Source organism: Oreochromis aureus, linkage group 6 (assembly GCF_013358895.1).
Source record: "Oreochromis aureus strain Israel breed Guangdong linkage group 6, ZZ_aureus, whole genome shotgun sequence".
Taxonomy (NCBI): Eukaryota; Metazoa; Chordata; class Actinopteri; order Cichliformes; family Cichlidae; genus Oreochromis; species Oreochromis aureus.
In genome coordinates this window covers 37,494,800-37,522,079 of record NC_052947.1, presented here as the reverse complement: position 1 = coordinate 37,522,079, position 27,280 = coordinate 37,494,800, and the positions used below count along the sequence as shown (strand labels likewise).

General features: G+C 42.4%; 1 long non-coding RNA gene across 1 annotated transcript; it reads left to right on the top strand.

The window, feature by feature from the left end:
• Positions 1-293: 293 nt before the first annotated feature.
• LOC120440787 lies at positions 294-20,808 on the top strand. The gene is made up of 3 exons (XR_005613509.1): positions 294-452; positions 978-1,083; positions 18,968-20,808. It is a non-coding gene; the product is annotated as an uncharacterized LOC120440787 (long non-coding RNA).
• Positions 20,809-27,280: the final 6,472 nt, after the last annotated feature.

The following is a 27,280-nucleotide window of genomic DNA, read 5'->3' as shown; positions in this document are numbered from 1 at the left end:
TTCTGTTTTCGTGTTTTAGGAATTGTGGTTTCACTTATAGTTCAGTTCCATGTGTCATTTTCTGTCTGTCACTCTGAGTTCGTGTCTTTGAGTAGTGTTTCATGTTCCTGTTTTATTGTGAAGGTCTTTGTCTTATGTTAGTGTGTGCAGCTTGGTTCCCCCGTCTCGTTAGCCCTGATCCTCCCCAGCTGTGTCTCCCTCCTGTTGCGGATTCCCTCATTACCACCCTGTGTATATAAGCCCTGTGTTTTCCCATGCCCGGTGTCGCGTCGTACCCTCAGATTGTGCCTGTGTGTTCTTGTGTTCAGTATTTTGAAGTTCACTGCCATCGCTCAGTTTATGTTTTGTGCCAGCAATAAAGCTGAGGTTTGCAGTTACAATTCAGTGTCAGAGTCCTGCGCTTGGATCCTCTCCGCCTGCCCGCACACAGAGCCCTGACAAAAAATACCCATGTACGTGTGGACGTAGCCTTAGAGTTTGTGCTCTTAATCAATAATGACTTGAACCTGAGATTGTTTAGCTTTGTTCCCAACTGCTGACAGGCTGGTGATTATGTTTCGTTAGCTTTCTTGTATTTTAACTGTTTGTGTGGGTTTTGTTGAAGTGTTCCAAGTGTTCAATACCACCGCAGAAAACAAAAAATTCACACCACCTACAGCTGCAAACACACATTTCATGTGTGTGACAGGAAGAAGCCAGCCTATTGGGGCATGTATATTTCCAGGAAATGCTACAGTATGAATGATGTTGATAAAAATGTATGCTCTTCCGCACATATTTTATGCTTTCACATGAGCTAAAACATTAGCTCTTTCAACAACCACCTTGCGCCTGTGTCTGCATTTGTACTTGTGAGGCAGAAATGCCAGCCTCATGTCAGTGCAGCAGAAATAGGTCAACCATCCACACACGCACACTCACACACTCACGTACACACAGATAGAGGAATTACTCATTCCCTTTCATGGCCTTTGTAGATGGAGGAAGTGGATGCCAATGCAAAAAGATCAAAATCCCTCCGTGCGAGAAACAAGTGTCCTCCTCCCAGCAGCCGAGCAGGAGGGAGGAAGAGTCGCTCAACAGGTTTGTGTCACTCCTCTAACACTGCAGCTTTTCACCGCGTGTCCTTGTTGCTCCATCCTGCCAGGTATCTGTTTTTGGATCCTTTCTTCATGGAAATGTCTGTGCTATCCGCGCATCAGTTTGAAGCTGCCTTTCCTCTTCCTGCGTCTGTGGAAAACACAATCAAAGAGAAAAATCAATGTAACCTCAAGCAATAAAAAAGTCAATAGCTTTCATAGAATCTAAATTTAGTGCGAAGTGATGTAGTGATTCTCTGTTCTGCCCTCCTGAAATTTGCGATCCATTTTTCTACACGCATTTATTTATTAATCATTATTTTATGTTGTTGAACTGTATGAATCATACTTTTATGAAAACTTTATTTCATTTTGGCAAATAGCAGAAGAATGCATAGGTCTGAGTTTATGTCTGGGAGCTAGAATTGGAGGTGATGCCGTTGATGCTAATGTGACAATATCAATTTCCAGAGGAGACTTAATGCCTGCACCAATTATGGTCTTATGAATTTACCCAGGTTCATTATACAAGCTATATTACATCCTGGCCTTATCTAATATTAGTATCGCCTAATCTTGATTAATAATCTTACCTCATTTTCTCTGTGATTGAAATATATCATGTAGATGACTCTGTAATGATTCGGTGTAATGTAGAAAGTAGCTCTATTGTTTGGGCAAATTGCTTCTTTTGATGGAAAAACTCCTTATTAAAATCCAATTCTAACTATTACCCCCCCCCCCCAGGATAAAATTCATCAACCGATGAACAGTCATATTTTTGATACCCATTGGCCAAATAATGCCATTTCCTACCATTTGCAGCCTGCAGATGCTTTTCTAACCATCAAATGCTGCATGTCTGATAGAATATCATTTATCGGTTCTATCACACCACAGACTTGGGGAGAAAAGGAGGAAAAACATTCAGAAACTTTAAAATGAAAAAGTCTTTTTGATGGGAAGAGCTCCAGCGAGGGTAGTATCTTTCCAAATGATACTTCAGATCTGAAGCCAGTTTATAATTTCTTAGCAATAAGTGTGTCAAATTCTTGAATTTCAGCCAAGTTAAGTTCAGGGCTGTGTAAATCTGCGCAGCTTTTTGGGTCATGTCCATACTCACAGGCACACGTCGTCATATATCCTTGCTTTTATCCTTTTAATAATTTTAAATGGATTACCAGAATGGAATGTAGTAAATACATTCAGATTTTAAGTGAATAATGCATCTTATCCCATCCCTCATGCTCACTGCAGCGCTCATCATGGTTCAGCTCAGTACGCGGCAAACATGAACTTCACATAGTGAAGAAATACAATTACGTTTAAACCCCTTTCTCACCCTAGGGTGTCAAATATTGTCATTCTGTCACTTCTTGCTGGCCTTCTACTCATGATAAAATTATTGAAATGTTAAGCTATGTTTATTTTTTTGTCTGCACGACAGAGAGATGTAGGGCAAAAAAATCTCTATAGTTTCTGTTGTTACGTGATCTATCGGTTCAGTGCATTCTATTCTGTCAAGGGTGTCATTTTCTATCACTCCCTTGATGCACGAACTGCACCAATATTGGAAAATATGACAATTTAAAGCTGGAAGGGTGGCACACGCCAGAGGTTTGTTTGCCTCGTAGTTGTGTAACTACATTCAACTACTTGGCTGGGTTAATCCTAAACGTTGAGTTTAAATGTGATGCCAAGGAGCCCTTTACGGGGACACTTTTTGTGTATCATACCAGGAGCTTTGACAAAACAAGTTTTACAAGCAGGCATGAAATACCTGCACTGCTGGATACCAGTAGATGTAAGCATTTTTTTTTTTTTTTTTTTGGTGAACTGACCCTTCAACCCATGTTTTTAGTACAAACACAGCTCCTCTGATCTTCCTTAGCTTTGTGGTCAAAATGTCAAGAACAACAGTTTTTACAGCCTAAATGTGCAGGCTGTCCTAAACTTTGCTGCTTTGTCTTAATAAAGTTCCAAGTTGCAGTCATTTGTGGTCCCTCGCTGCTAATAGCATCCCCTTAAATGAGCTCCCATTTCCTCATCTCATCTGAGCCCAGCATGACCCACAGATAGGCTCTTGTAAATTCTCCCCCCATCTGGCTCCTTTTAAGTCTATGTCAGACTATCCATAATCGCTGTCAAAATGGCATTCCGTCACCGCTGCTTGTTATGAGGTAGCACAGAGCAGGAGGCTGAGACATACCAGAGTCAGAACAGTCTAGCGAGTCTGCCAGCCCCCTTCATGTAACATGAGGAAATGAGTTTGTGTCAGGACTATTTTGGAGTTGCTTTGAAGTCTTATTTTACCCCCTTTGCCTCCAGGGGGACAGCACAGAAAGCAAAGGGGGGCTGGGTGGTACAATGTGGGGAAATTTACTGAAATGCCCTGATAACCCAAAAGGCAGTGCAGTCTTGATCTCGTGCCTGGGTGGTCAAATCACATATGCATCACCCCGTCAAACCTGTCATCTTTGTCGCTGTGTCGCATGTTTGTGCTGCAAGATTTTATCTTTTCATGCCTGCTGTTGTACTCGTGTTCCTTTCTGCATGCATAAACATATCCTTAGGAGAAACTTTCATTATCCCGAGGCCTTCTTTTCCCTGTCTTTTATTTATGCCTTTTTTTTTTTTTTTTTACATTTTGTGCTCATCAAGTCTATTGTAATTCATGTATGCCTTCAAGCCTAGAACTTAGCAAACATATATGTTGTCGCGCAACAAAAACATTGTAGAGTTTTTAGATCCAGTTTGCTGTTCAGATGCATTCTATGTTGTATCCAACTCCTTTGGTACAATAATTGATAAAGACAAATGCAACAGACAAGGAAAAAAATTAAGACGCATCACAATACCACCACGAAAAAAGACATATTGTTATTATCATATTGTACAAATTCATAGATCAATAAGCAGCAGTGTGTCTGTCGATATGAGCCGGGAGGGACGGACTCCTCGGTGGAGAGAGGAGGAGGGGAATGATCCTTAGGCGGCCCGAACAATGATTTTTATTCACTCTCTGGCAAACACAAATATGTACACACGCTGGGGAGTATCTTAAAATTGGTTTGTGTGCTGAGGCATATATATATAAAAGAAATAAGCCCAGAAGTGGGCAGTCGGCAGCACCTTGACCTTGAACAGCAGTTTTTAGCTCAGTGATGGGAGCCCATCTCAGAAGTCCCATTTGCTACTAAACGGCAGCAGTAACAAGAGTGAAAACCTGCAGAACAATAATATCAACACAACGTGCATTCACACATGCGCACATGCACGCACACATCCACATGTACACATGCTTCCCACCCCCTGTTGCGTCCAGAGCGATGGTCCTGGAGTGGGACAGCGAGGAGGGCATCCCGCAGTGCTGTTTGAGCGTCCCTGCCAGCGCCAGACAACTTCACTATCGCTGCCCTAGCAGGGGGCGATAATCACATCAAGCTCCCCTGACAAGAGGCATTGAATTCAGCTTCGGTCCCCTTAAGAGTCTGGCATCCAGCAGTCTCTCGTGAACATGCTGCTGACGTTACAATGAGAAGGTTTGTGTTTTCATTTTTTCACTTTGTGGCATTGCTCTATTTTTTACTCTTTTTTTTGTGCTGCTGCCGCCGAAATGCATTTAGCAGTATTTGGGATTCCATGTCACTGGGGCAACAACATTTAGCATTTAGCAGTATCGAGTGTTACCGCATTGGAGAAGTGTTATTGTATTGGTGCCTTCTGTTCGTCACGGTGAATGCCATACAATACGTACCGAGGAATATTGATGAAAAGTTTCCATGGGAAAATTATTGCGTTATTATGCATGTCATTCAAATTTTCTATAGATTGTATCCTGGAATGGTTCCCGAAATGCTTAGATTGCTCTGTTAGCGACTTGATAAAAAGACCGAGAGCCATTAAAATGCTGATATAGATTTACATTCAGGCTCAAACCCATGCTGGGCGGTGGTAGGGACAAAAAAAGGATACTATCTCTTTAAGAGGTTTCAGTAATCTCCCAAACCACACTTGATCAAAGTACGCTAGCTCCTCTGGTTAGCAGAGGAGCTATTTTTTTTTTTTCAGTTGTTGGCTTTTAGGGTTTTGGTGTTTGTTTGTTTGTTTGTTTGTTTGTTTTTTATTAAATGAGTTTGTGGCAGCAAATGTGTTGCATGCACGGACTGGTATCTCCGCCCTTACAAGGGTTGTGAATAGTTGTGTTTACATTTCAGCAGCACCCTGATACTTTATCATATGGCTAAGTTGGGAAAATGTTATCCACTCAACGAGACTTAAAAACCAAGGACTGATCCGGGGCATCCTTTTTTCTTCAGAAATCTACAAAAACAGATGAGAGCCACACTGGACTGTTTTAAGCAGATTTGTGGGCATACAGAGTTCCCCTGCTACCCAGGGAGCCTGGCTTCCAGCAGCTCTGCCCCATTCATCACCTGCTTTCAATGGCCACCACCAAGCAGCCTCTGGCTAGAAGGCCAGGTAGGGTGCCGGGTGGTGTACAATGTTTGGGGGATTAGCAATCAAAGGCGAACGGAGGCTAGGGCTCTCTGTCCTGGCTCGCCATTCATTCCTAGCAGGGGAGGAGAACTCCAGCAGCGGCCAAGGTCATCGTCTCCAGCTCGGCAGGAGGTAACTGGGAGAGAACCCTGGGAACCATTCGTCTGCTCGGTGCTAATCGCAGGCTAGCAGGCTAGCAGCACAGCGGGTGTCTCACCCGCCAAACATTCATCTGTTTGTGCTCTTGGTAGCATGGCTGACAACAAGATAATGCCTTGCTTTTACTTTCCTCTCACTTTCCCCCTCTTTTCTCTCTTCTTTCTGTCTTTTGTTGATGTCTTTTGCTCTGTTCCAGCCTGATTCTCTGAGATTTGGTTCACTTTGAACTTAACTGTATGCTGAGTTAGCAGAACGATGAAGTGGTACAATGGTCTTTTTAGTCTGGCATAAGTTGTCCTCAAATTTTCATGGGAATGATGTGGGCGACAAGTGTTGAGATTCAAGGACAAAGGCCATTTGAGAATAGAAAGTAAAATGTCTTTCTCAAAAGTTTGTGTCAAGTTTCCATGGTTTCCAAAAAACTGGCTAAACTTCAGTTCCCTTTGTAATTTTGCCTTTGTGTGTGGATGGGAAATCATAATATGGGGAGCAGGCTTAAGACCAAAAAGAAAAGCAAACTTTTTCATTGGTTAGAGTTAGAAGCTTCACTATGGATTTGCCATCCATTTTCTGAATGTCATGTGACAGAATAGTGATTATACTCATCGTTTTAAGCTGATTTGGCATCCTGTGGTGCGAGACATTGGTCTGAGAAACCCTGATGGGACAGCTGGTTGTAGACTCACAGACTGTGGCAGCACAGTGGCCCATGCATTCTCCAAGATCGCATGCTACACAGATTAGCTTAACCCGCTAGGTCTGGGAAGGGGGAAGCGAGCGGCGGTGAGGTAACGATGATGTAAAATGAATCGCTGTCGCGTACCAGGCGTTCGGAGGCAAGAGAGCAGCCGTGCCCCGCCACCCCACCCTTCCACAAACACACCCCTGTTGGGATATTGGCAAGTTGTCATGACGACAGGGATGTTCTGCTGATGAAGTCTCGCTGAGCGCTGTCCAATCAGATCGTGGAGCTACAACCGCAGCGTGAACAGGGGAGGACGCACCTATTCCAGTTGCACAATGCTGAGAAAGGACAGGCGAAACCTTGGACCACCAGCGGGAAATTGGCAATCCGGGGGAGGCAGTCAATGGGCCACCATGGTTCGAAAATACACAAACAGTGGGGGTCGTGGATACAGGGGCTGCCAGGTAGGGGGTCTCCATCATGTCTGATGCTTTTAGAGTCGTGATTCTTTTCTGCCATTAATACAAAGTATTAATGCATTATTTATTTTTACTGCCGGTATGCCATGTTCACCATTGCCATTAGCACGGTTAACATGATGTTTCAGGATGTTGGATGGAGCTATCGGATTGCTCCAGGTGCACTTTAGCAAATTGGCAAATCACTCCTGCAGGTGGTTTTTACAAAATTTCCACAGCCACAAGAACCGTTTCAAAAAGCAAGGGAAATTTTGTGAAGGGGGGAAATGTCATGTAGCATTAACTTTAATGCAATTTTGTATTCATTTCACTGCGGGATGTGGACCAAGAGTAGAAGAGGCTAATATGCAGAAACTGCAGGTTGCAAAGTGGACGAAAAACTCTCCCGGTGTTAGTTTGATCCAGGCCTTTTATTTCAAACTGCGGGGAGGATTTTTCTTTTCATTTTTTTCATTTCTTTTTCTTTTTTTGCTGGCAGACCAAAGGAGAAGCTGAAGCTGTTTGTAGCTCTGTGAAAGATGGAGGGCTTGGTGGGGGCGCACTCTGGTTTTTTCCAAGCACTGCAGGTAGCCATTACGGACATCATCTCTTTAGCTTGTTATTCAAAAACCTGCAGAAAGTAGAGCTGTTCACAAATAATATTGCTTTTCTTTGGAATATTGTCCTGTCCGTGAAATGGCAATAATTAGGATTTATTTTTTAGCAGTTCATTTGAGACCCAAACCTTATCTGCCCTCTCTTTACCCCTCCCTCGCCCAGCTTCAGTCCCTCTATCGCAGAGTCTCTGTGGGACGCCATTTGACAGACTGACCCCCAGTAGTGCCTGTGTTTGACTCTTCAAACTTGAGAATTAAATGAAAGTTGTCAGCATGGCAAAACCACCTTTATTAGCTCCTGGCTGGATATCAGCATAGTTGACTCTTTAAAATGTTCACTTTAGTTCAGCAGTTTTACAAATGACGGCTCAACGGCGTGATGCAGCGGGACAGTTTTGGGTTTGTTGTGTGGAAATGTCTGGGAAAGTGCTGGCATCTCATTTCTAAAGAACACTTGATAATGTAAAACCGGGAGGACTACAAAGTATTTCCTATTCATTGTTTTAAACTGCACAAGTTGCTTGTTTGAAAATTATGAAGTGGGTCCAACTAACTGTGGGTACAATTGTTGGTTAATTTTCCATGTGTGGCTTTTTCAGCCAGCAATGGTGGGACAAAGCAGTGGATACAACGGTTTCTTTTTTTTCTTTGTTTTTGATAAATAGTAGGTTTTATTACATAGTAATTTTGACTCAGCTCTTTTCTTGAGGAGAAAGTATAAAATCTTTTGTAACCAGAACCACATTTAGGGGAATTCAAAGTCAGAGGCTAAGAATGTTGGCTCTACTCAGATTAATGCCAGGCTTTAAGTAAAACACAGAGGTTACATCACTTTTTCCTTCAGGCCACTATTTCTAATCCAGCCCAACCAAGTGGCCAAACCTTCACCTTATAGTATTCTTTATGGGGCCTGGTCTGTCCATTTAGAATGAGCTTTTGAAGCATTTTGGCCGAAGCAGACCCGGCCTCATAATGGGAAACTGGATCCAGGCAAAGATCTGAACTACAAACTGATTGCTGTACTATTATGTCATTTAAGATGATAATCAGCACTGCTGAAGGCATGGGGAAAACACTATTTACTTGTTTAACCTTCATGCAACCCCAAGCCAACTGCAATCCAAACAACGTGTTACTAAGATGGAGATAATGGGATCAACTGATTGTAAACTCGAGCATTAACACAGCGACGGCTTAAAAAATAACTTTACAATGTCATCGATATTTTTATCAAATTTTGCCCAGTATCATTGTTAATGCTTTCATTTAGAATAGAATAATCCTGTAGATACATATGTAATATCATTTAGGCTTTATAATATCCAAGCTTAACATTTCCTATTAGCCTCCCTCTGTGCTCTAAAGCATCTTAGTGTGTGTCTCTGCTGAAAAAATAGCCAGTTACACATGAAACCAGCTGACCCAGTGAAATGTTGCTTATTCACGCTCACTTCCGAGTTGGAGGGAAGGGATTTTCCCGTTGCTCTGGAATTACACACCACAAAAGTTCTGGAGAGTCTGCAGACAATGATGTCAGATTGTTGCGGGCCGAGAGGGCTTTTGGTCGGAAAGCCACTGAAGTGAGATGATTGCTGTTCTCGTGATGCAGATTAGTAACGTTTTAGTGACTGGGGTTAGATGTGGTGAGCTTTGCACCGTCCTGTTTTCTTTCTGACCTTGAGGCCTGGGGAGATGTTAACAACTCTGTATTGTCTGAAAAGATTTATCGATTTATTTCAAATGTTATTACTGTTTATTCGATTTTTGTTTTGGCTATTAAAACTCTGTTTTTCAGAAGATCTCAAGTACCATAAAAGCTGGCTTGATTAAGTTGTCAAAGAAGCCACAAAGGCCCTTGGGAAACCCAAAGCAACCTGCTTGCAATTCATTTATGGCATCATGTAATTAACTGCTAATGTCCTCCACTAAATCACATTTTGAAACATTTCAAAAAAGAGGAATAAAAAGCTAATGTTTCACAGGGTTGAAGTCAATTGCTAGAGACATATGTGTCAGTAAATGTCATCTTGATGCTGATTGGACCACCCAGAGGTTGCCCATTTAAAGCCATGCGGTTTCCATTGAAGAAGTTCCAGGACTGCGCCCCAAAGGCCGTTCCCCCTGCACACCAACCCCACAGATGCAGATCCTGTGATCTGTGGCTGGGGTCCCCTTCCGCAAATTACTGTGTTTGAAAAGAACCCGAGCATGGACAAAAGAGAAACAAGGCCTTCAGACTGCTCGAGAGGAAACGTCATTCCCTACCAGTCAGCCTGCATTCTTCCCAAGAGTGAACCAGAAGTAGAACCAACCATCTGACGACAGCCATCCAGCAGACACTTCACGGCTCACTCAGACCCCAGGCTGGAAATTTCTCTGATGACCAAGTGAAGATGGGGGGAAGTGGTTGTGGAAATTAATTGCCTATCACTTGTCAGTGCAGTGCAGAAAAACAAGCTCTGTGCAACCGTCCTTCTGAAAATCTGTCAGCCAAGGACAATGAATGCATCCCTTTTCTTCCCCACCTGCCTACATCTGATTTAATAGAGAGAGACGTGGAGCACAGACAGAGCTGTGAGGGAGTGTACTGTAGCAATGTGGTCAGGTTGTAAACACACAGACATGAAGAGGAAGAGCAGGATTACAAACAGGTTTGATCTCCTCGGGGCTGTCCAGAACGGCTGACAGAGGAGGAGGGGAAAGTGGGGGGGGGGCGCTGGAGCGGCGATTCGGGCTCCTTTTATTCACTTCTCGTCCATCAACTACTTCTTTCTTGCCGGCAGCGTTGTCATTTGGGCTGTCCAGATATAACTGAAAGTCCGGCATTGAAAGAAACACTACAATGAAGCAAGAGACAAGCAAACAGGCAGACAAATGTACCTGCAGGCTGAAGTCTTGGAAAACAGCTGAGGCCCACCAATTTGTTAACAGCACAATTTTCAATAGAGTCATAACATTGCTCCCCCCACCCATCCCAATCTCCCTCTGTTTCTCGTTCTCCATTGTTCATTATTTTAAAGCACAGAGAGAGAGGCTGCGTTAACTTCTTCATCCAGAATGGTCAGTGGCGAGACCAAACTGCCAAACAAATCAAATGAAATTCCTCTTTAACGCTTCCTTTCCAAATGAATCAAACACTTGTTTTAATTCCAGTGAAATTGACTTCCATTTATCTTTATCCATTTGTAGTATTATCCTCTTTGTTCATATCCTCATTGGTGTAGGAATGAGCAGAAATAGGCAGATCACGAGATAATGATGGTGGGCCTTTCTTCTGCTGATGAGGTCCAATGTGAGGATGACACGGTCTAAAGATGAAGAACCATCCTCCGGAGCCAATTTAGACAGGAGAATTAAAGGTCTTACGTAGCTAGAAAGTGAATCACGTCCTCCGAGGTAATGTGTGACATCTAATATCATTTGTGGCTAAAAGGCAGACATCTCGTCTAAAAAGAATAATTTTACATCTGCGGGAGAAATGTGACCCATCAGTTAAATCTTGTCTCCTTTAAAGAAGTTGTAAATGAAAAAAAAAAGGATAATTTGGTGGTTTTATATAGTTTAACTCTATTTTCTTTATTGGCTGTGAATCACTTTTGCATTTTCAGCTCTCTGCAATACAAGTCTAAATGCTCTTCAGATATATTGAACAAAACATTTAATGATTTCAACTCACAGGTTCCTCAAAAACATGCAAACTTTGATTTAATGTTCAATAATATTATATTAATTAGATCCCTAGACACAGCTCTTTAGATGTAATACCAGTCCAAATGGCTTCTGGTAATGTAACAGAAGGTATTTTATTTTACTAGTTCTGAGTCATGTGACTGTATGTGTTGCACATGCAGCCACTGTGGCGAGGGGAAATCTGGTTCCTATAAAAAAAAAGAAAAAAGAAAAATTGAGCTCGTGATAGGTTTATGTATGTAAGCGCAGCCATGATGGATCTGCAAAGACAGAGGAGAAGGAAATGACAAACGATAATGTCCTGCCAGTCAGTGCAGACACACAAAAATGCACACACAAACACATGGGTATACACACGCACACATCAAATGGAGCTGGAACATCTGCCATACACCGGACCAGTGGTTTAGTTAAAAGATGAGGAGGGGTCTGGTGAATGCTCTGCTATTCATTTATCTCGCATTGCTGCCCATTGGTTTTAATTATGGTTGGCTCTTTCAAGTTAGAAATAGGCATGCTTCAAAAACAGAGATGTCCTTTTTGTTTTTTTGCCATTGTTTCTGTTGGGACTTTGTGCACTGGGGCATGGGAGCAGGGGGATGTGTGTGTGTGTGTGTGTGTGTGTGTGTGTGTCTGCATGCGTGAAATCTTTCTTTCTGTCTACCTCCCTGTTCCTCCATCTGTCTATTTGCATGTGTACACACACTTTTGTAATTGATGAGCATTTCTTTGTGTGTGCGTGTTAGCATGTGCTCTGCCATGTATGTGTAGAATCGCTCTGTCTTATTTTCCCAGCACAGCTGCAACAGGGCTGGATTGATGTGTAACCCAAGCCGGCACTTTAAAGGGCGAGAGGCCTGGACAGACGTGGTCTTGCTAGTATACCAGATGGGGCTTTATGATGAAAAGAGCATAATCCCCATCCAGACGTCACTTCCATCACTTGTGCTCCACAAAGCCATTCAATTTATTGCAAGAAATAATCTTTTTTTTCCAACAGTACCAAACAGAGCACAGTTTTTTTTAAATGTTTCTCTTGCATTCACACTATTTCTATCTTTATCTTCCCTTTCTCACATCCCTCTGTTTCTCTATCTCTTCATATCTCTCCCATCTCCCTCTTATTCCCCCTCTACCCACTCTCCCTTTGCTCTTGAAGACTTGCAAATGTGGCATTAGCTAATATTCAGAGAGCCAGGCAAGCGATCCCTTTTTATCCGCCAGGGCTCTACTGATTGAGCTACAGTGTGTGCATTGGAAATGAGTGCAGCTCCGATGCTGGCAAGCCCTATGCCTCTGATTGGTATTCAATATACATGTCACTGCAGGACATGCCAGTTTGGATCTATGGGTTTACTTTAGCTTTTGCTCTCCCTTGCTCATCTTCCTCTAATTCCAACTATTAAAAATGTCTTTCTTTACCACTGCCACAAACATAGACGACAGCAGATCGGACAAAGGGGCAATTAATAGTCCAAGCCAGTCTTGTACTGTAAATGTGGTCGGTATTTTGTAGCAGGACTGTCAGACAGTCCACTAAATTTGGATTTATCTTCTCCCCTCACTGCTGAGCAAAAGGCTACTTCTTGGCTCTTCATCTAGTAAAAACTTTATTACACAGCATAACACAGAATGTGGGTCTCTATTCCCCGGTGTATTTAATTCATGTCTCCCTCTCATTATTTCAGGAATAAATGTAATCATCACCCATAGTAATTGTTATTCACATGGCGTACTTTTGTAGACTTTCTGTTAATAACATAGCTTAATATAGTAAACACAGTAACATAGAATTTAAAGAGCATATATTATATTAATAATCAACTTTTTTTTGAGACTCTGCTAGAGGAGCTTTGCATGAGTCACTGCACAAAAATAATCCTTATTTCACAAATAATGGGACTTGCTGTCATCCCCCTGAAATAGGACAATTTAGGTCTTCTTCCTTCTTTTAATCCAACTGTCTTCTGATTGGCTGCCCCTCCTACACAAAAATATTTAACAGCAAGTGGGTGGGGCTCCAGTTGCTGTTAAATATTTTTATATATGAACACCAAGTTCATATATAATATATATGCACTGTTACGAAGGTGAATATTCATATTAAACATGGCTTTAATGTGAAGTGAACTTTAAGCTTCAAATAACAACAGCTTAAAGCTCAGGCTTCAGACTGCTCATATATAACTGAACTTGGTGTTCACCTTTTACAAATGGCTCAGTGTAGCCCACTTAAATAAAAACTTAGATAATGGCTTATTTCATAGTGTAATTTTCATATGTTTTTTCTCCAAAGCACACTCTTTGGTGAATAACTTGCTAATTATATTCACAGTATTCATTTCCTGTGTCTAGGGATTCGCTAACCTACCTTAATTAGTAGTTGACTCGTTAGCAGCATGGCCTCTTTACGCGTCCCTCATGCACTTTCCTGCTTAGTGTGTCAAGTGTTTAGCTACTCCTCGGTCTCATGTAGTTTAATTATTATTAATCTCTGTCTCTCTTCCATAGTATGTCTTTTGTGCTTCTCCCAACCCCCAAAGCTCAACCAGTCACAATTTGCTCTTCCTGTTAAAAGGGAGTTTTTCCTTCCTGTTGTTGCCAAGTGCTTGCTCAAAGGGGGTTGTTTCATTGTTGGGGGAATATGATGGAAAATGAGGAAACCCATAATGGGTCCACTAAGTGTGTGTCAGCAGTGTCTCACTTTGTTAAATCACAAATTTCTTTTGGGTTTTTTTCTTAAGTCATAAGACATACTCAACAGATCTTCACTTATCCTTTCAATCGCATGTTTCCTCATCCTAATTTTCCCCCACAAACACAGGGGAACTGAAGATTTCTTTCTGTCTCAGTCTTACATCACACTTACAGAATGTATCAGGGATTGGGCTTCCATTTACACGAGCTGTAGTGCGCACAAAAAATGACATGGCAGAAGTAGCACGGCTCCAAGACAAGTTATCTATGATATCCTCTCTGGGACTTATGCAGTGATGTACAGCAGAGCACCTGTGCGTCAGTAGTGGATTTGCCACTGTGAATTCAAGGGACTTTTAATCACTTCAAAAAGGGAGGCATATGAGGGGTGGTGCATAAATGCATAAATATAATCTATCTGCACGGAGCGCTGAGAAGCACGCAATCAGTAAAACTCAAGGAAACACTGGAGTCTGTCCCATGTGACGTCGCTGTATGATCGGAAAAGTTATCAGAAATCTTAATAAGATATTTATGTGATGAGAGCACAGCACGTCTTAGTTTTGTGGGCCAGCAGACTGTTGAACACATGGATCTGTTTCCAGATCAAACTTCCTCTTGTACTCTAGGAGAGAGAAAAAGAGAACAGGGCGGTGTTGGTGGTGAGTCAATATTCCACTCCAGCCCAAGACACAATCTTTCCTCTCCTGCTCAAGTCTAAGGGCCTATCTGTTGGTTCTTTCTTGTGGGCCTCGTTCCAGATTTGCCTTGGCCCCGGTCCAGGTGTGGGAAGTGAAGTGTAAACAGTTTACAGATCTGCTGTGGCTGGGGAGGGCCGAGGGCTTTAGCTGGGAGGAATGTAACCTGAACACCACTTCACAGGGAAGCAGCACTGCAAGATGGAGCATTCGTGCATATTGTGTCGGGACCTAACAGGAAACTGACTGAGCAGTTCAAGGGAGAGTCGGCCGGTGAGAGTGGCTGCTGACGTCAGTGAACATGTGGGGGGGTTTCTGGCAGCGGTAAGGGGGCTGCTTGGCTTTTACCCCAAAAGCTATCTTGCTACAGCCAACATTTAGATTGATTGTAGCAAGTTGGGGTTTTTTGCCATGCTTGATATTTTAGTGGAGAGTAGGAAGTAGAACAGGGTTACATAATTTCAAGAATTCAAAGCCTCGTGCACAAAAATCCCGTGATGTTGAATTTTTGTGATGAAACCTCCACCATAATAATTTTAGCCTCTTAGAAATGCAGGTTTGGGATCAATGTTGAGTCTAGTTAAACTTAATGCAAAACCTTGTGAAACGTTTAGGCTGATTGTGGATCAAAGGAATCTTCCTACATAGTAGCCTACTGCAATTAGTGCTGGACTTCTGTAAAGTTGAGGGATTCAAAAGAGACAAAGAGCAACCTGTACAAACCTGAAACAGCTGTCACTACTGTGGAACAAGCAACATTTATCCTACAGGTATCTCAGTCATGTCTTTTATTAACCTGTTCGTACACTGGAAACTACTTCTCAAGAGTTATGGGTTACACTGAACTGAACATCATATGTTGGTGAGTGCACCTTTGTGTGTTTCAGCACATCCTGCTTTAGGTGTGGAAGCAGCAGTTCTGTCTGATTATCAGGCTACCACTAACCCTATTTTGATTCACCTCATTCATTCAGCCCGACATGTGTTCATGTTGGGAGGGGATTTCATTTGATTTAACTCACCAGTGAGTCAAAACTTTAGACTTGTTTTTCTACAGGTCACCCTTGCAACAATTAGCGCAGACGTAACCAAGATCACGTCTCCATGTTCGCTGCCATTCTTCTATTGAGAGTTTTTGAGAATGTGTCTAGGCAGTGAAATAGAAAGATAACATCAATATCCAACAGATCTCTATCTCTGACAGTTAAAGTGCACCACACACTTGTAGCATCCACTTTTAAACTCTTGACTTTAGGATCTTTGTTTGTGCCATCCCTCTCTCTTTTTTTCCCCTTTTTGCTTCTCGGTGAAGCTCTGTCTCTATAGACTGTCAGCTGTCAAACACTATAGGCTCTATTAACACATATATGCATATGGATATGAATCTGCAGGATAGCAAAAACAAGTTTTTTTGGACGGCGCTAATGCATTAACAAGCTAACCGCGCTAATGCATTGATGCCATGCAGCCCCACGCACGGGGCGATCCACGATAACTCGCTAGCGGAGATTTGCCGCGTTAATGCAGTTATGGTGTTAACGTCATTTTAACCAGATTAACGCTGACAGCATTAGTTTTTTGTATTGGAAGCTTTTTGATTGCATGAAGGTAAACAGTCAGTTCAGTTTTTTGTAGTATTATTAGTGGTAGTAAACTGAAAAAGGAAGTATTGATATCAGTTTACTCCACAGCGAGCTTCACAAGACTGGCTGTAGGCTGGAGATGATAAACTGAGGGTCAAATGAGGAAAAAACGTCCACATACATCACTGTTCAGAGATTCCACTGAATTATATGTTTAGAAAGCTAAAGGGATGACTATTATCAAAAATGATTCTATCTTGTTTTGATATGGTGTAATTAATGACAAGTTGGTTGTAAATTTCAAAACTCATAGAAATAGTTTCTGTACAAACTGTCCTCAGATGATCGTACTTCATCGACTACATTTATTCTGTGTGTTTATGCACACACACACACACACACACACCAGTGTGTCCAGCATCATGCATGCTTAAAATCACCTGGTGTGTCATGATGTGGATGTGCCGTTTCTGTTTTCTGAGAATGAATGCGGCAGAGCCTGCTGTTGCTGTTGCACTAAACCTCAGCACAGGAAAATGAGGTGCTGGCAACAAAGAGCTTTGAGGAAGTAGACACATATCTCCAAGGACACATACCACCCAGCAGATCAAAGGACCTAGAGGACGCGTTTGATGGGGAAACCACACTGGTTTTCAAAGCATTGTAGTCCTGAATCTCACTAGCTTGCCAAGGCCCATGATAGAAATTCTAATACGTCCGCCTGTCAGTTAATTGAAGCCCCATTCTGTCCCTCGGGGGAAAGCAGTCTGGTCTTTGGAGAGCATCTTTGTCCTGCTGCATGGCCATCATTAATTATTATTCCTCGATCACCTCCTCAATGACACAGTTTATTGTTTGAGTGTGGTTTTTTTCTGTCTTGTCACCATTCTCTTGTCTTGGGAGAAAACACTGATGTTTGACAGAGAAAAAGATCACAGCTATCCACATATTCACTCATATCATATCAGCCTACCTTTGGGGAAGTTGTGTGTTTGCTGAGGAGATGCTTGGTTGTCAGTGTTGTTACATTTGATCTTGGGAAAGCGGGGGGGATTCGGAGTCTGTATCATTGTTAGTCTGCATAAAAGCAGAATATATGGTAGAGGACATGAGAAGGACATGAGAAGAAAATCAGCTAGAAGTTTGAAAGTCACTGTATTTAGCAAAGCGGTTTTTCTTTTTTTTGTGCATATTTTACTCTCGATAGAAGAATAGATACTTGCTTCCAAAGAGCAGCCCTGTCAGTCTACAGACATGTCCCTTCTTCTGCACAGACAAGCAATGTTCCAGACAGACAGGAAGTCAGCCCTGCCTGTGTGCACAGTTCTTAGCGAGGAGGAAGTGATGAGCGATGGCAGCCAATCTGAGCTCATCCCCGTCTCTACATCTGGCAGATGTGCTGTGTGGTGTAAAGTATACATTTGATCTTATCAGAATATACTCGTCTAAGGATATCATGCTATCAAGATCAGGGTTATCTTGTCCAGAACTGTGTTTGACAACCACAAACCATGAATTTTTTTCAGCTTGACGCGGATGCCTTCCTAGTGAGCAGCGATGACGATGCGTTCTGCTGACAGTACTGACAAATTATTTCTCATAACCTTGACGAATGGTATTAAGTTGCAATGATATCACAGCATGTCTGCAGCTGTGTCAGCCTGGAGCTCTCACAGGATGCTCTGTACATATATATATATATATGACCCTCCAGTTATAGACACTGGCTCTCGCTTTGGGGGTCTAAAGAGCACTTGGAACTCTTGATCAGATCACCGTGGTTTATTGCTATGGCTCACAGTGTTTCTATAGTTTCCCTCTTTGTCTTTGTGACCTCCTATCTCCAGACCAAATGACCAGTTAGGGCCTTGAAAGGGAAATTGCATGCATTCCTCCATAATCGTAAGAGGTATTTACATATGCTCTCTAAATAATTATGTGGTCCAGCCGGGAGCATCCAATGAATTTTTCACAAAAGCACTTTCTGTTATTTACATTCCTAAAATGTAATGTGGTTTACTTATGCAGCTGGACGGGCCAAATCAAAGCATTCGTTCCCTGGGACCAAGTGCAGGCAGAAGGAGAGGGAGAAAGAAAAAGAGAGAGAGAGACAGAGACAGGAGGGGGGCTGAGGAGAAAAAGTTCAAAGCGTGCAAGGTCAAGCTTGAGGGTCATTCTCTCAGTGCCTTTTCACAGCCTGCGTGAATACATAACCGGCAATTGACTTTCTAATCGGGAGGGACCTCATAAAATATGCGGTTTAATAATAACGATTATCATGGGCCCTTTTTTGTTTCCACCTTGCGTTTTAGTCTAGAAGCATCTAAAGTGAGCTGCATATGAAATAATGATGGAGCAACTGCTGGTGCTAGATTCCTTTTGGCTGCATGTTACGCTCCCGAAATACAAAATGACAGCCGACCATTTCCCTCTTGCCGGCATTCATAAAAGCCTCTCCCTTCTGGATTTTTCCTCTGATTGGATCAAAGCTTTGACCTGTGTTGCCAGGTGGCCTTTCCTGATCCCACTGGTGCCTCCAGAGTGGAGACCTTTGCGGGGGCACCTGGGAATTACCTGAACGGCGGCGTAGTCGGTGGCTGTCACCGAGCTCTTGTCTGTTTGATGTCACCTCTGACACCAGCCTCTGTAGCGATCACCGGGGAGATCTGACGCCCTTGCTGGGCTGTGAATAATAGAATACATCTACCTGTCTCAGACCACCGTTGTCACCTGTGCTCTCCTATGATGAAATGTTCCCATGCTTACCTTCGTGGGCGATGTGTTCTTCCTGTCCGTTTCAGGGTACAAAGCGAGGTGATGGTGGCGAGCCATGGGAAGGAGCTGTCAACAAGGTGGCTTAGCTAGCAGTGCCCAGTGTTCCCATAACGGCCAAGGAGTGCCTGAAGAGGAGAGTGGAGAGTCAAACATGGCAAAGGATGACAACGGAGAACCGGGGGAATGGAGGACTTCGCTCTCTGAGCAGACTCACTGGACTTCAGTCAACAGTGAGAGACACCAAGTGATGTTCAGTGTGCTCTCCTTTCCCATTTGTTCAATCACCAAACTCCCCCACCAACGTGAAACTCATCACAAATTTGTGTTTGCATTTTTTAGTGTAAGCATTTGGCTCTTTTTTGTCTTCCTCTTTTCTGAACAAGTGTCTGTGTTTTTATTTCATATTTATTCCACAACAGTCTCCTTTACATGAACCGTTTGCTTCCAGTCACCTGTAATCAATGACAGCTCCCCCGTCTCATCCTCCGGCCTGTCAGGCTTACCCCAACAAGACTGTGTAGGAGGTCAACACTTTAACATGTGAATCTGCGAGGTTGTTGAGGGTCGACAAGTGCCGATGCAAGTATGGATAAACGAACAGATAGATGGATGGATGAGGATGTGGTGTTTATAGTGGGTGATCGAGGCAGCCGTGAGAAAGCTAGAGCTGCAGTTTGGCCTGACCTGTTGCTGTTTCAGAAGAGTCTGTAACTCTTCGCATTAACTGACCAAAGGCAGCGCTCCTGCCGGTTGGCTGACGAGGGGATGTTTGATTTTTCTGAGATTGCGTCAAAATAAGGCCAATTTAGGAAGGGTTTTCCCCCAGCTCGTGATATCGGTCAGAACAAATACACCACAGATGCACGTATAGTAAATCAGCGCACAGGAAGTAATATTCATGGTAGTGTGGCTGTGGTGGTTTTCATCAAAGCCACTGTCCTCATGGAGCACACGTGTGTGTCAAGCATCATCTGCTGTGGATTAGCGAGGTCTGGGAATGTCTGTGGGTTGCTCTGGCCCTCATCATTTTGTCACCATATGTCACTTGTTATGCCCTTTCTAATAAATTTGACATATTTTGTATCGTATGTATAACCCGCCACATATGGATTTCAGCTTGTTTGCAAATTCTTTCTGCATAACATTCTGAACTTTATATGCACATCGCTGTCAACATTAAGCTCAATGTCAGCATTTAAAAACAGGATTCAGCAGTCTGCTGTCAGGGCAGAGGTGCATTCACAGTGAAGGTGCCGTACAATGCATCAGGGCTTCCTCACTTCTGTGTCTTTTCTTTCTTTACAAAATTGTCTTTCCCTCCACCACCCATTTTTTCCACTTAATTTTCTGTCCTACTCTTCCTCCTGCTCATTCTAGCTATCTCTCCTACTCCCTCCTTCTACCCCCTCTTCCTAGCCTCTCTCTAAGCTGTTTGGAGATACATTCCTCATTCCTTGAATGCACACAGAAATGCTGGGTGCCCTGGCGTCAGCACTTCTTAAAATGGGCTGCTGCCACTGCTGCTCCAGCTCAAGAGAGAGAGAGTGAGATGAGAGCAAAAGGAAAATCCAGTAAATCGGCCAAACTCAGGAAAGTACTTTCATTAAAACAAGTTTCTTTGAGAAGGTGGAGGTTGATATGGAGCAGCTTTATCAGAAGTGATCAGGCCCAATAGCTGCAAAGTGCTACAAGCTTAGAAAATAAGGTTGCATTTCATGTGTACACATATGCAGGGTGGAGACTTTATTTGGCTGCAGGAATCTGCATCACTGAGCTGAGTAGTAAGCGCCTGTCTCAACTCTGTATTTCTCTGCTTGTTACCAGTTTCACTGAGAAACAGTTTCAGTCTGTGTGTGAACTGTGTGTGTGTGTTTCTACCACCTGCTAAGCCATTATCCCTATAGATCTCCTATTATCCAGTCCACACACGATGAGATTTATTTCTCACCCTGGTCAGTCTCCATGAGAGGTAATTACTAAGCAAGGAAACACGGGACTTCCTGGAAGAAGCTTATCAGAATCCAGACAGCATCCACTTTCTTAAATGTGACTGCCAAGCTAGGACTGATAACACAGAGCTACACTATCCCTCTCTTTTTACATATTAACCACAGTTTCCTTCTTTTTCTTTTCTGGCTTTTTTTTATGCCACGATTAATAATTTTATATTAACTGTGTAATATGAAAGATGAAGCAGGGGTAATTCTGTTCTTTTCATTTCTCCTGAATACTAGTAATTATCTTAGCATCACATCATCTAACAGTGCTGTAGAGTTTTAGCAGTTTTAAACCAGTCACAGCAGAACCAGGCTCAGGGAGGGGCCAGGTTTCTTCCTGAGTCTTTCCTTCTCAGTGTTGCCAAGTGCTTGCTCCTAGGAGGTCGTCTGACTGTTTGATTGTTGGGATTTTCTCTGCATTGTTGGTATAAGACTGAACTAAATTGAATTGAACCCGTTGGATGTATCCAGTGACCAAGACACAGCACTCAGTCAGATTTAAAGAATATTTGTGGTTTATTGCAGCATACGTCTTTTCACAGTGTTGACCATACTGATCGCTGGGGAAAAATGTGTATTCTGCAATCAGTTGGCAAGAGGTGGCAAGATTTTGCTGGCAGTCACTAGCATGGTACTGGGCGAAAAAGAGGTACACGCACAACTCCCTGCGATTGAGTTAGGTATCTTATTACAATTTAAACCTGTAAAAATTTAGCTCTGTATGATCTAAGGAGTTGGAAAGAAAGGCAGCTGGACTTCTGTAAGTTGAAGACGTTTCACCTCTCATCCGAGAAGCTTCTTCAGTTTCAAGGTCAAACGGTGGAGCTTCATAGACTATGATGACCTGGATGACTGAGAACCTTGACAGACTTAGCTCTGCATAGTTATTAAAATGAAGAAACTGGTCATACAAACTAAAACGTGCTTATAGTCATTTTGTGGCTTTTGTGTCAGATGGTGAATAAGTGTATTCATGCCGGTGAGGCAGCCATTTTAACATGAGAGTCTCTGGGGGTTGACGCACTTATGGAGCCAACCACAGGTGGCCAATCAAAGAGCTGCTTTTTTCACTTCGGCTTGGCTCCAGGGTCTTTACCTTACAATATAAAGCACCTTGTTGTGATTTGTAGCTATACGAATAAAACTGAATTGAACTGAGTTGAATCTCTCACCCCTGTCACTTAGTTCTAACTCACATAACACACCACTAAAACTACAAAAACCCAGCCGTTAATAAACTAAAAGTATTTGTTAATACACAAGCCAGAAGTCTCTCTACTTATTTCACCATAGGGCAGAAGCATCAGGCCTTCTATTTTGCCTCTCTACTTGAATCTGTTTCAGCACTTTGTTATCTGATAACCCCCTTGGGATGTACATTATCACCTAACAGACTGAAACTAGGAAGAAATTTATCAATCAATATCATGCTGTGGTTTGGGTAATCCCTGGCTATGTGTAATAGGTTGCTGAAATCCACTTTTTAACACGCTGACTCAGTCAGTCGAACAGACCCACCAGGCTCTTTCTGCTGCTCCTCCCTCTGCTCTGCCCTTGATCAACCCAGGGTGGTGAATGCACATGGGGACCACCCTTAGATTAAAGGAACCTATTGCTCCCTTGATCAGTGGGAATGAACTCTAAACATACTCAAACACACAGAGAGAACAACATATGTGCATGATTACATGTACACAAAACACGATGGAATGTCATATGGCAGTATAATATCAACCGAATTTGATGACACACAGGAATACACACAATTTTAAATAGCAACTCTGCACCAAGTATGTATATACATGTGCGTAAAGTCACAGTTAGATGCTCATATTTCAAGGAAAGATGCCATGAAAACGTAAAATAGGAGACAGAGACGAGCACAGACTGGGATCCCTCATTAAAGTCAGTTGCAAACTATGGTGTGGTGCGCACTGGTTTCTCAGGCCGCTGATGGTAGCTGGGTGTAAGCTGAAACCTTGATGTTGTGATGCCGCTGTCGTCAGAGGGCTGCAATGTGCTGGCCAGATGAGGTTTGCCATTCAGTCGCTATCACCATGTACAGTACAACTCCCAAAAGACCTTCTGAGCAGTCTACTGTCAATCTGTCTGTGCATTCTCCTCCTCACTCCCTCTCTTGGTTGTTGCCATGGGGTGCGGTAGTGCAATGGCAGGCATCTGAAGGCTGGTGCAGAGAGACGTGGGGTTAAAGATGGAACAGCAAGAGAAAGGGGAACGGGCCAGGCGAGAAAGATAAGGATGAAGGGCAGGGAGAAGGGACAGAAAATAAGATGGAGACTGAGAGAGATGAGAAGAAGGAAAAGGGGGTAAGGAAAACCAAAGAGAGGGGATGGTGGGTGTTTCTCCTTTTATTTTTGCTTCCTTAGAAAATAGCTTTGGACTCTGTGCTTGGCTGATAGCACTGCTACTGGCACACGAACACACATAACACATGCATACACAAACACAAACTCCTTTTGCTTGTTCTGCATGGCAATCACCATGGTAACACAATGTACAGAACACAATCGGGCTGGGATATTTTTAAGTTTCAAAGGAATGGAAACAACAATAGGGATGACAAAGGGAGGAAAAGATGAGAACTACAGAGAGTGGGAGAGCAAAAGAGAGAGAGAATGAGGGTTAAGCCAATCTAAGTGCAAGCAGATGGATACACGAGTGTGTGTTAGGGTGTGTGCGTGTCCAAGGTCACAGCCCAGAACCATCTGTATAGCAAAAGGCGAGAATAAGAGATGGTGCATAACAGGCAGCTCCTAAACACGTTACAACGTTAATGCAGGCAAATTACAATCTAATTTACCAAACAAAGAAAAGTAAACAAAGAATTTCTGCATATCATCAAAGAAAAAACTTTTATTAATGGCACCTGCAGCTGGGTGAACTGTCCTGCATTGATATATTGTACTGTTGTATGTATTGTATGGCGTGTCTCACTGTGCTGTACTATGAGACCAGACTGAACCTGTAACACCAACTGTGTCATACTTGTCAATAGGATTTCCTTAGTATTAATCTTAACCCTCTATATGTCTTTGTGTGTTTAAGATAAACAAATTGTGTTTTTTTAATTGTCAGAAACTTCATTAAACACTCCAGTAGAATTTTCTGACTGTTATTTCATAGTTTAGGCTTTACAGGGCTAATACATGAGGTAGCATCATGGATCAAGTTAGCTGATGGAGGAATTTCTAAAGTAACCAACCTGCATTTTGCCATACACAGTATAAAATCTGTACATAGCCACCATGACTTTAGCCAATGCGCATTATCATCCTTTTGACACTGACAAGGTTGAATAATTTATTGATTATGACTGAAATTGAGTGACTGAGACTATAAATGCATCAGGAAGTTATTTACAAATGTCAGAGGTAGGGATAAAATGTCCCATAGACTTCCCATAGAAGTCTTAAAGCACTTTTACATGAGCCTTACTCTTCAGACACAAATTACTTCCACCTTTTATACTGTGTGTGGCTTTTACTAGCAACAATGGTAGCCATGGTTAGCTAACTATATGTAAGTTTACACTTTATTCTATCTGTCTGTCTCTTTTTCCTTATAAGGAGTTTGCATCGGAACCTCTGTTAGTCTGTGTTGTAAGAGCTAGTTGTTTCCTGTAAAATAGTGATGAATGTTTTTTGTAAGCTTTGTTACACTCATTCACACTAGAGGAAATATGATATTGCTCTTTGACTGACTTAATTTTTTTTGCTGTTGGAGACAGATTGCTAGTAGTTGCAGCAACCGAATTTCAATTGCAATGCAATTGCAGAGGTTGCCTGGTAGGAGGCAACCCTTCTTCATCATGGTCTGACTCGGAGTGATGGCAGTCATTCTCAGACAGGCTGGAGAAGGTCGACAAATTATTGCTATCTAATAAAGTTAACGCAGACAGATTGACAACACACTACAATCAATCTGAATCAGTCCGCACTGATGAGCGCAACTAATCTGCAATGATTTACAAGACTTTTTTTCTCTTTTCTTTGTATACAGGGAAGAATAAGGGTGGTAGGACACATGCTCATAACCTTGTGCGTGTGTGTTTATGGGTGTATTTGTGTATGTGTGTTCTCCCCAACAAGAATTCATCCCTCCTGTCCAGCTGTAGATTTAGCAAGGAGAGCTGAGTTCGTTTCAGAAGTTGAAGCAGGTCGGAGGTCAGACACTGGAGTAGGTGGCCTCTTGTAGTCAGACCACCTTCCAACAGTTGCCAAATAAATCAGTCTTGCTGAGTAGTTTGGCGAGCTTGACATACCTCCCTCCCTCACACTCTCTCTTTCTGTCTGTGTCTTCTTCATGCCCTCTTTCTTTTACACACACATGCACGCACACTTATATCCAAACCAACAGCAGTCCATAAAGCCACATCTGTCCTAGCTGTCCCCACTGGACATAAACAACACAGCCACCTTGAAAATCCCTTCCCTTCACCGATGCTCACATTGACTTCTCAGCATCGGTCCGACGTCATTTTCTTGTTGTTGTTTTTTGTCTTTTCAGTTTCTGTATCTCATTGTACAACTGTATAGTGACAATAAAGGCATTCTATTCTATTCTATTTCTTATGGCAAGATAAATCATGATAGTTTATTTATTTGTACGTCATTGTACATATCAGTATGTAATCGAGCTGCACTGACTTGTACAGGGGGGGCTTTGTGCACCACTCGTATTGGCTGATATACTTGTACAAGTATGTAAGTATGCATGCATGCAAATATGTGCACACGTGCTTTACACAGTTCAACTGCCTCCACCAGCACTTAGATCAGACTGCACTGCGTTCAAACTTGCACTGACGTAATGCTTTCCTCATCTATGTGCAGCTGTTTATCACACTTATCGAGGTGCAATGTTGATTTAGAGAATAGAGGAACAATGGGTAGGACCACAGAGGCGTGGCTAATGGGAGTGTGACGATCTAGATAGCCTGCAATAGCCTTAAACAGAGCAACATCTTCTGTCTAATCAACAGCTAGAGTTTGCATCAAGTCAGGCTTTTAAGTTATTCTATGTTTATCCCTAAAGATGTTTTTGAAACATATTCTGAAATAAGATTTCTTCAGTGGGAGTATAATTTACAGTGTGACTTGCACAGTTTGTGATGAGCCAGTCTCAGACCATCTGTCAGGTAGATTTAGGTGTGTTTCTCTGGTCTGGATTCAGATTCAGTAAGGATTTTTTTTAGGTGAAGCCCTTCCAGATTTAATGGGCTGTCAAACCAGACAGGGAGCAGTAAATGTATTTACTCATCCTCAGGAAATAGATGAAGCTGGAACCTTGGTGGTCCAGAAAAACCCTTTTCTCCTGAGACCTCTTAATTCTCTTTAGCGTTCTTCTTAATTTGGAACAGTTTTGGTTATTAAGTGATTTTTGTATTTATGACTTTTCTCGTGTTGAACTTGGCTTAGCTCATTTGCAAAGGATGATGTGATATCATTCAGTGCATCAATCAGGACTGAGTGAAATTTGAGTAAACATCTGATGACAGTTGTGGCCTGTTTGCTAATGTTGCCAGCACTATCAATCACATGTAACCAAATCACACAGAGCTTACGAGTCAAATCAGAGAAGTTTCGGGAATGCAAAAGTCTCAAACAGGAACAGACAACCAGTTACTCTTATTTCAACACCTACAGTCAAATTAAAATCACTAATAAGGCACAGGGAGAACATTCAGACTGCATACAGAAATGTCCCCGGCAACCAAAAGGTTCAAAAAGAGAACCTCTGGCTGTAAGACAGTGCTGACCACTGCAGCAGACCATTTCTTAGATTTAAAGTTGGCCACTTGCAACCAGAGATTGAGAAACTATCAGTAATTTAGGATAACAATAAAAATAATAACATGACTCCTCTGACCTAAATCTTCTACTCAACAATAAGTAGATCATGAAACAATGAGACGTTAAAAAAAAGAGGAAAAATAAAATTACTTGATGGAGGGAAAACATGCAAAAACTGTCTGCAGTTCCAGCAAAGAAGAAAGTCTATAGAGAAACATCCTTGTTATCATACCGTGTCATATGAAGTATATATATGTATCTGCTGAGGTGCATCGCAGCCCAGCGTTGTCATCTTACAGGCACGCATTAAAGTTGATGTCTCAAACATGTTTATTAGATCCATGTTGCAACTTTTGTTTGCAGATTTTGGATTGCTGAAATCTCAGAATGTGTAGGTGCGTTATATACTAATCTGGGCTTTAAAAGTTATGAATTTTTGGCGGTCAGTATGCCTCTCGCCCTATGACAGCTGGGATAGGCTTCAGCGCAACCCGCAACCCTGAAAAGGATAAGCGGAAGCGAATGGATG